The following is a 10,967-nucleotide window of genomic DNA, read 5'->3' on the forward strand; positions in this document are numbered from 1 at the left end:
GGTACGGCATGGATTGCGGTGTAGCAAATCGTTGTCCTGGCGGTGGTAGGTTGTCCAACGAAGCATTTGCAAAATTCGGCATTGGTCCCGCACTGCACAGAGATCCGTAAGTGGTAACTGCACAGTCGATGAGGGAGGGCATATGTGGAGGGAACAAAGGTGTTTGATAGCCGGAGTCATGCACTCCATTGCTGCAGGCTCGAAAACGTTTGGCGAAATCGGCGTAATCGTCGAGTGAGAGGCATCGTGTTGCAGTCCTGGTGGGTGTACATCACCTGCAACACATTGCATGTCAATCACAAAATCCGGCGTTAGGCGTTGGGCTGAAGTCATTGTTCAAATGTTGTGTTGAAGTAATACACGTGAAAATAACCATCGCGGAGGCCACGGACACAGTAAAACAGCGAAAACGGAAGACGTTACAACTCAGGGTCACCAGTGAGGAGGAAGTTCGGGTCGGTTACACCAAACTACACTCCCATTTTACAGTAGTTCATTTATTCACCTCTTTACACAAGCAAGGCTTACACAGAACTAACATGGCGGAACTGCACAAAGATAATGTTTAGCTTGGTTCAAAGACGGTACTCCGGTACTCAGGTCGATACTGGTGTCGATCTCATCGGCGCCACAACTTCTTCTCCCTACTCCCCCCCCCCACCACCACAAACTATTGTATGGATGCTCTTGGTTGTATGGCGTCTTTAATATCATCCATTGTCCTACATCGCATTCAGGTATAGAATTTTGTTGTCACATCCGGTCATGTAATTTTAGGGCCTATGCAGTGGCTTTTTGTACTTGCTTCCATATCTCCCATAAATTTCTTGCAGAATTTCATACCAGTTCTCCATTCCTGTCTCAAATGGTGATGCCATTTTCCTGTCATATACTTCCTCATACGGAGATAGACCCTTACTTTTATGAACCTCAGAAATATATGTTGCAACAAATTATGGTAACATGATTGTCCCAAGCATTATGATGACTATTTATGTGATGACTTAATGTTTTCCCAATTGTCTGATGAAATCAATCTGTTCTCCATTTACTTTTAGATGTAATGTGCTTGCCCTCAGCTTATGAACAAGCAATAATTATCAAAGATATTTCATTAACTGAGACATAAAATTGGTGCTCTGATCTGTAATTAATGTCTCCAGAACACTGGACTTCAGCTACTAATTATTTACCATGTCCTGAGCTACAGTATCAGCTTCTTGATTTGGGAAGGCTACCATTCTCACATGACGTAAAAAATGATCAATTATTGTCAGGCCATAGTGATTCCCTGTTGGCATTTGTCCAAAAGGATCCATACCAATAATTTCAAATGGGTTACTCACTTCCAGTAATCTTTGTAGTGGAATACGCTGATAGCTCAATTTAGCCCTCTGTGCACACGTCTTCACATATTGTTTCAAATCCTGTTTATGTGTTCGCCACCAGTAATGCTTGATCACACACTGTTCCATGGTTCTTTGATTCCCAGGATCCGATAACACATGTTCTTGTGCCTGTCTCAATACTTCTTAACTCATCATGGATGGAATCTCAACACGACATCCAAGTTTTATTTTCGTGATGTACAATAAGGTGCAGCTCTGTTGCAAATAGCTTACAGTCTTCATTAGCTGCTTGTGCTTTCAGTCACTCCACAATGGTGTGACCTACTCCTTGTAACACACAGAGCTTTCTGCAATGTCATCTGCACTCACGCGATTCTTGTCAGGTTGATGGATTACCTCAAAATTGAAATTGTTATGCTTCAGTGCCCAACAGATTAAGCTATGTAATTGATCTTTTAATCCTAGTAGCCACTTTAATGCTGCATGATCCTTTATAATTTTAAATTTTTTACTATGTAGATAACACTGGAAGTAAGGTATCGGTGTGCCGTATATGAGGAATCTCCATGGTAGAATAACTGCAATCCATTTTATTTAATCGATGTGAGGCATAGCCTGCCAGGTACTCCACTTGGCTTACTTCTTGACTTAATACACAGCCAAGTGTATGTTTACTTGTATCACAAGACAATATAAACTCCTCCTTGGAAAAAGGCAACACCAGACCAGCTGTTACAATTCTTTCAGTTTTCTGAATGCACCTTCACCCTCTGATGTCCAATGAAATTTCACTACTTTTTTCAGTAAGTGAGTTAGTGGTCATACTATTTCTGCAAATTTCTGAACAAATTTTCTCTGTACAAGATGTTAGAAAACCCTGTGCAGCCTTTACTAATATAGGATCTGCCCCAACACCATCATGATCCTAAATTCATACTTCCTAAAGCACAAAGTGACACTTCTGTATACTGAGAGTCAGGTGCACTGCATGAAGCCTTTTAAATACCTCCCTTAAACATGGCATACGTTCTTCTACAACCTTTGCAAAGACAATTATGTCATCCAAATATGCCATACACAGCCCTGGTTTTAACCCACGAAAAACTCTGTCTGACAAACACTAAATTGTGGATGGTGTATTTTACAGCATATGACAGTATTTTTAATGTTCCAAAGGAAGTGTAAATGTTATTTTCAGCTGGCCCTCCAGTGCTACTTCTGGGTGACAATAGCCAGCACTGTGGCAGAAAAATAGTTGCACTGCCCTAAATTTTCCAAAGTTTCTGTTACATTTGAGATTGGATAAGCGTCCATAATTGTATGATTATTAAGAATACAATGGAAAGTAGCCTCTTCCATGCACCTCACAGTGGTTCTCAGAGCATAAATGAAGATGTAGATATAGACATCAGTAATCATAGCAAAAAATGTGTTAGTTCCATCCATTCTTTTTTTGGAATGATCACCATTGCTGCTTCCCCCATCCATTCTTTTTTTGGAATGATTACCATTGCTGCTTCACAACGACCGGTACTGTCCTCAATAATACCATCCTATGACTGTTGATTAATGAACTCCTCCATCACTGGTTGTAGGTGCTGATGGGCACAATATGGTTTACAATACACAGTTGGCTCATTCCCAGTTGTGATTCTGTGCTGTATCACCAAGGTTGCTGGCAAATCTTCATGAGGATTAAACTGATCCTGAAATTCTAACAACTCCTCCATTGCTATTTTTTTCATTCCTTCTAAGTGTTTTACTTTCTCCTATAATGCTGTTAAATTGGCTGCTTGCTCATGTTTAGGGTCTGGATTTATCCTATCCAGATCATCTTCTACCATAAACTCCAAACTGGTAACCAATCAGCATGTAGACAAGTCCGTGCTTTCAGTCCCAAAGTTATTTATTCTGACAGGCACTACCTGCTCACCATCTATCTCCCATACGCATGTAACACTCCTGCATATAAAACGTTATGCCTTATCCAGTTCCTCATTCTCCTTCAGTGTCTCAACTGCACATAACACATTTACCTGTAAACCAGTTCCTATGATCATCCATCACTGTTTCCCTGTTCTTTGTGGTGCTTTATTCCTCAGATGAAACAATGTGCCATGGAGATCCATTATAGGCTGTCCAAGATCAATTTTTGGGTGATGTTCCTATAGGAAATCTAACCGTAAGATTGTGCAGTGATGGGGTATCACTAACTGATGACTATGGTTGTCTTCTTTGAAGCTCAGTTTCTATGGGATCTTAAGTGACTGTAGAGGTCAATCCTGGAGTTGCAGACTTTTCCACATTGTTACACACATTTCTTCTGGTGGGAACTGGTTGCATAGCATTGCTTATCTTCAGGAGTTGATGTTGTTTCCTAGCATTGTGCCAGTCAGTTTCTGTTTTATGCCTCAGTTGCTCAAAGCGCTGAGTACCTTCACAAACTTTGCAATCACATGCTGGATAGTTAACTGCAGTAGTTTCCCAGCTATCAGTTTCAATTTGACATCATTTCATGTTGTCCTTTAGTAAATCATTGTATCGTTTCTGTGGTCTTCCTAGTTTCTTTGTCATCCTTTAGCTGGGAATACATAATTTATTTTGGTAGATGAGATAAAAGCATACAAACAATGTGACCTGTCCAATGAAGTTGATGCTCGATGATCATGGCTTCAATGCTAATAGAGTTTGCTTCTTCCACAACACCAATGTTAGTGTGCCAATCTTGTCATTTCACCCTTAGGATCCTTCTCAGGCAATGCTGATGGTACTTTTCCAGACTTTGTATATTCCTTCTATAAGTAGTCTATGCTTCACAGCCATATGTGGGAGATGGTACAACAGTAGCCTGGTATACATAGAGATTGGTCTTAATGCTGATGTTTTATGGTTATCAAAAACCCTTTCCCAAAGATGACCAAAAGCCATACTGGCACATTTGAGGTGATATTGCATTCCAGCATCAATATTTTCATTTGCTGAAAGATGGCTGCCAAGGTAGGCAAGTGCTCTATGTTCTGCAGGATTCTGTCTTGGACTGTGATTCTTGGAGCTATGATGATTGGGTTGGGTGCAGATTGGTGAAATATCTGCATCTTTTGGATGTTAAGGCTTAGACCATTGTTTGTGTATGCTTCATCAAATGCATTTAGGATACCTTGTAGGTCTCGTTCTGAGTTATCAAGAATGACATTATCATCTGCGTACTGAAGTTTGATGATGACTGTAGTGGATGCTCCAGCCTTGGCCCATAGTCTGCTGAGATTGAACAGACCACTACCAGTCCTGTATTCTATTCCTGTGCCATTTGGCAGCATCCCATTGACAAGATAAAGTATAGTACCAACAAATAAAGCAAAGTGGGAGCTATCACACATCCTTGTTTCACACTTGTGATTTCGAAATTCTCCCCAGGGCTATTGTTGACATGCCATTCACGTTATCGTTCAGTAATCTAAGAATGTTGGTGTACTTCACAGGACAGCCTGTTTTAGCTAGGATCTCCCACAAGGCATCTCTCTTGACTGTGTTGAAAGCCTTGACAGGATCTATGAGTGCCATGTACAGAGAATGTTGTTGTTCTTTAGACTTCTCTTGCATTTGTTTCTCACAGAAAATCATATCCACAGTACTGCAGTTAGGTTAAAAGCTGCACTGTGTTTCAGATAAAGTGAGAGGTATCAGTGGTTGGACAGAATTTGAGTAAGTATTTCTCCAGAGCAGGTAGAATGCATATTTCATGGTAGTTACCACAGTCACTTCTGTCACCTTTTTTGAAGATGGTAACTCTCAGTGCAACTTTGAAATGGGAGGAATGGTTTCAGTGCACCACATTTTGACAGTGAGAATTAGTATATATTCAATGAGGATACATCCAGCATCCTTGAAAACTCAGCAGAGATTCCATCTGATCCAGCTGCTTTGTTGTTTTTGAGTTGTTTAATAGCTTTCTCATGGCCATTCATCCTTGTGGACAGCTGGCTGGTAGTCATACTGATATAAAAAGCTGTATGATGATTGCAGCAGAGCTGGTAAATGGCATGGTTGCTTTCACAGGTGGCCTGGCCCCTGATGGGGTAGGATAAACCTGTGACAGGACTGGAATAGGAAGTGCTGGATGAGTGGATTGGGCAGGTTTTGCACCCGGGTCTTCCACAGGTATATGATCCTTATAGCAAGGGGATGGCATTGGGAATGGCATAGGGATGGATTAGGATGTTGTGGGGATTGGGTGGGCAATGGAACACCACTTTAGGAGGGGTGGGAAGTATCTTGGTTTGGATGTCCCTCATTTTAGGGCACGATGATAGGTAATCAAAGCCCAGGTATGAAACCTGCCCAATCCACTCCTATTCCAGTCCTGTCAAAGGTTTATTCTACCCCATCAGGGGCCGGGCCACCTACGAAAGCAGCCATGTCATTTACCAGCTCTGCTGCAATCATTGCCCAGCTTTTCATATTGGCATGACTACCAACCAGCTGTCCACCAGGATGAATGGCCACCTCCAAACTGTGGCCCAGAGCAACATTGATCACCCTGTGGCACAACATGTAGCTAAACTTAACACACTTGATTTCAATGGCTGCTTCACTAGCCAGGCCATCTGGATCCTTCCCTCCATCACCAGCTTTTCTGAGCTGCAGAGGTGGGAGTTATCCTTACAACACCTTCTCTGCTCCTGTAATTATCCCGGCCTCAACCTATGGCAACATACTGTCCCTGCACTCTCCACTCAACAGTTTCCATCCTCTCTGTCCTATCACCTCCTTACCATCCTCATTTCCCACCCTGTCTATTTGCCACCTTCTACCAACACATCCATCCATCTTTCCCCACTCCTCTTCTTTTTTGCTCCTTTTTTTCCCCACCTCCCTGCCCCACAATTTCCCGGCACTGTGCTTGTTGGCAATCTAGTCCCTGCATGCTCCACCAGATGTCTCTCTTCCCACCCATACACTTCTATCCCATCCCCTTTCCCATCCCTCCAGATTGCTGCTTGTATCCCATGTGATGTTGCATTCTGGCCCAAGATTCTGGAATTGGCAGTTGTGTGTGCATGCTTTTGTGTGTACATGTATATATCTGTGTGTGTGTTTTAGTGATGACGGCTGTGGCCAAAAGCTACATGTGAATGTCTTTTAATTGTGCCTGTCTGCAGCTTTATGGTAAGTAGCATTCTGTATTTTCCTCCTTTGTTGATATTCCTACCTCGAGTTTCCATTGTTTGATTTCTCAGTTTCTTGTAGAGAAAGAACTTCTCCAAGGTGAGATTTTTTAGGTTCTTGCAGAATTGTGGAAAGTGTTATTTCATTGATTTCTTGTTCTTTATTCAAGAGTTCATGGAAATGGTCCTTTTACTGTGTGTTAATGGGGTTGCTGTCCTTCAGGAGGGTAGTACCATCTGTTAGATTTAAGTGGTTTTAGACCTTGAGTTATTGGGCCATATGTAGTTTTCATCATGCTGAAGAAAGTTTGGGTGTTGTTAGTTTCTGCTAGATGTTGCATTTCTTAAGATATCATAATCCACCATTTGTTTTTGAAAGCAAGAGTTTTATGCTGTACTTGCCTTCACTTCTTGATATTCTCTTTTCTTGGTGATTGATATAGGATTGCTCTGCTCAGCCTGATGTGCCTTTCTCTTTTTGTTTAACAGTACCTCAATTTCTTGGTAATTTTCCTCAAACCAGACTTGGCGTTGGTCTTGCAGTATCCACTTGATTCTTCAGCAGCTGACATCATTGCAGCCTTCAGTGTCATCCCAGTATTTTTCAGTGCTTTCAGGATATTTATCTGGTAGCCTTTCATCCAAGATTTTCTGGAATTTTTCTTTATTGCTACTATCCTTTAAGACAGCCTGCATTCATTTTGGATCTTGCATGTTTTCTCTGCTCCTATGTTGTAAGTTAATGTGAAGGATCATCACAGACATATCAGTTGGTGGTCCATCCAGCAGTCATCAGCACTTGTCAATGCTTTTGTGATAATGACATCAAATTGGTCTCTGGCACACACAATTACATAATCAATCATGTACCAGTGGTTTGACTGTTGGTGTTGCCATGAGGTTTTAAATTTATCCTTCCACCTCAAGATGGTATTAGTGATAAATAAGTTGTGCTCTGATCATTTCATGAGCAGAAGCATTCCATTAGAAATGGAAGTCCCTACCCCCTCTTTTCCCATTATTTTGGGCCACAGTGATTAGTCTCTAAAAACTCAAGAATTGAAGTCTGGCCAGGGGGTATGCACTGATAAGTGTAACACATTAGTTATTGGTGGGTTTGAGGCGTAGGCTCATGAGTCTTTCACTTATGCCAGAAGATAGTTCATCAAGGCAAGGAACAAGTACATTTGTGATAGCACGGCAGGGTTCATAAATTTCTTTTCCTTTCCAAAAGACAGTGTAGCCACCATCTTCTTCTCTGATTTGTCCTTTGCCTGGTCTTTTAGTTTCACTCAGTGTGGCAGTATCAGTCTTAACTCTCTAAAGTTCACAATAAACAATAGCTTGAGGCGAGTCTTCAGGTTGGTTGCACCAATAATAACTCCCTTTTAGCAGTAGTTCATTTATTAACCTTAACACATACAAGGATCACAAAGAACTGACTGACTATGGCAGAACAGCCAAAGATAATGGTTAGAGTCCAAACATGAATGCAGATCGATGTTGGTGTCGATTTCATCGGCGCCACATAGCGCACCCCCCCCTCCCCCACCCCCCCACCCCCATTTCAGAGAGATCTAACAGCGAATGGACAGTGTCGCCTCGTGAAAGGATATCAGGAACTATATTGTGAGCACCCTTTATGTGTCTGACATTGTTGGTGAACTGAGATATGAAGTCCATGTATCTGAAGCGGCGAGGAGGCAGGTCAGCTGGCGGGTTTGTAATGGCCGCAGCCAGAGGTTTGTAGCCTGTTAAAACATAGAAAGGGCGTCCCTCAACGTCAGTCTTAAGATGCTTAATCGCTTCATAGACTGCGAGCAACTCCCTGTCAAACGTGGAATATTTCCATTGTGCATTGGTGAGCTTGCGCGAGAAGAACTTCAGAGGCAAAGTTTGGCCGTCAACTGTCTGGCTAAGGACAGCGCCGATGGCAGTATTGCTCGCATCTGTGGTGATGAAAAGCTGCACATTGGGATGAGGATGCGCAATGGTGCAGGCCTCGGCAAGAAGATTTTTGAGGGCAGTGAAAGAGGTAGTCATTGCAGGAGTCCATGGAACGGCCCGAGATCCAGGAGTCTTGGTGCCTGCCAAGGCGTCCGTCAGTGGAGCCTGAATCTCCGCAGCCCAAGAAAGGTGTTGGCGATAATAATTAACCATCCCCAGAAAGTGCCAGAGCTCTTTGAATGACAAAGGTCTGGGTAGGTTTAGTGTTGTTTCTACTTTCTCAGGGGGTGGTGAAATGCCATCGGCAGAGACGCAAAAACCAAGAAGAGTGACAGAGGGTTGATGTGGCTGCAATTTTTCCTGGTTGGTCTCAATGCCTGCTGCCACGAGAGTGTTCATAACAGACTGCACATGTTGAATGTTGTCCTCGATGGAGGAGCTGAACACAAGAATGTCATCAAGATATGCAAGCAGAATTTTAGGTCAAATAGCACTTCCTTGATGAAGCATTGCCAGGTCTGGGTTGCGTTTTTCAGACCGAAGGGCATGAATCGAAACTGAAATAACCTGATCGGGGTGGTGATTGCTGTCTTCTCGATGTCTTCAGGTGCCATGGGGATCTGGTGATAGGCCCGTTTGCAATCACTGACACAGAATGTGGTCGCATCTGCGAGGGAACTGGTAAAGTCGGCAATGTTGGGTATGGGGTAGGTGTCCACAATTTTTCGTGCGTTTAGTCGACAGTAGTCTCTGCACACGCGCCAGGGACCCGTCTTTTTTGGGTGTCATATGTATGGACGTAGACCAGCTACTAGCAGAGGGTTCAATGACGCCGGAGCTAAGAAGTTCAGAAATCTGATTTTTAAAGCCGGAGAAGCGCTCGAGACAAAGTCGACGTGGTTTACTGGAGATCGGGGGACCTGGCATGAGGTGAAGCTTGTGAACCATGCCATTGGTGACGACGGAAATGTTGCCGGCGGCACGGGGGGCGGTTTGTTTACAATGTGTGGTGGGCAGGGCTGGCGAGGCAGCGAAGCGTCCCAGGAGTCAACGTGACTAGATGGCCGCCGGCCCGAAGCAGTGGCACCGTGGTCGGGTGAGCTCACGAGCTCGGTAGAGTTCGTGAAGGGTTAGTGAGTCCATTGTCTGAGGGCGACCCAGTGGCAGCACGGTTGTGGGCGAAATGCTTGGCGCAAGTGCACTGTTTGTGTTGTCAGTGGCAGTCGCACGGCAGCCCGCAGGAGCCGAAATGCATTGTTTGAGGTGCTGTGCGCGAGGGGTGGGGTAGGAGCTGTCAGTTCGGGAACACGTGACACTCATCACGCAAGCACACTTGTGTCTGGCCGAGTGTCAAACGCTGCCGTGTTAGGAGGGTGTGCCCCTGCGGATTTGTCAGTACACGTTATGGCAGTCTTGATAGCACAGTTGCGAGGGGTAGCGGGGGGTAAACACACGGAAGCTCGATTTCTGGGATTGCAAGCAGATTCGGCGCACTTACTGACCTTGCTGTGTACTTGCTGTAGTGTCTGTAATTCCTTTGCTGCATTGCAGAGCTGGAGCTGTGTTTCGTGGATCCAGAGGGAGAGCTCAAAGTTTTCCTTGCGTAGGTGGGCAACAAGGCACTTATGCATGGTTTCTTGTAACGTCGTCGACAGAGACAAGCAAGGACAGATGACATGAGCCTGGATCAATGTGTCACGGGGTGGGATGCTCGACGGAGCACAGGGGAAGTGAGTCTTGGACGGATTGTGAAACACGGTGTTTCGCACTACATCCAGTGAAATTTGTGGTGTTGCAAGAAGTCAATGCCTAGTATAGGTTCGTCAATTTCGCACACTAAAAAAGTCCACTAGAGTTTGCAGTTTGTGAAGAGTCAGACGACGTGTGAAGTTGAACCCGAGCATTGTAGTTTAGTGGAATTCACAGTTTGCAGTGAAGTATGATGAGGGCGGATGTTCCACGACGCTAAGGATGTGGGCAGCAGTGAAACATCGGCGCCTGTATCCACTAGGAAAAGGTATCCCAACAAAATGTCTTTAATGTAAAGTCATCCACAATTATCCGGTCGTTCCCGGACAGAATGGAGCACTGGGGGGTGGCTGTCATGTGCGCAGGAGGCAGCACCCAGACCTACCTACGATTGGCGTTTGGGAAGTAGCAGGGTGGTCTGCAGCTCCGTGCCGCCTCACCAAACCGTGTGTGGATGTAACAGTATGGGTAGTGCGACTGCATTTCCTGAGGAAAGTTCATTGCCAGTGGCGGTGGTTGAGGTTCAGTGGCCACAACAGGTACGGTTGCAGGAGTGGGTGTGATCGTGATCAGAGCCGGTGACGTCCCAGTTGCTTGTTTACTGCATCCCGGACTGAGCGGAACGGTCGGCACAGCATGGCCTCAGCCGCGTTCAGCCGCAGTGCAATGAGCCTGAACCTGAGACTTGTCAGGTAGGCAGCGGCTGGCGAAATAGAGCAGTGATGCATCATGTAGCTTGTCAGCAATTGTCATTCTT

This window comes from Schistocerca serialis, chromosome 2 (assembly GCF_023864345.2).
Source record: "Schistocerca serialis cubense isolate TAMUIC-IGC-003099 chromosome 2, iqSchSeri2.2, whole genome shotgun sequence".
Classification (NCBI taxonomy): Eukaryota; Metazoa; Arthropoda; class Insecta; order Orthoptera; family Acrididae; genus Schistocerca; species Schistocerca serialis.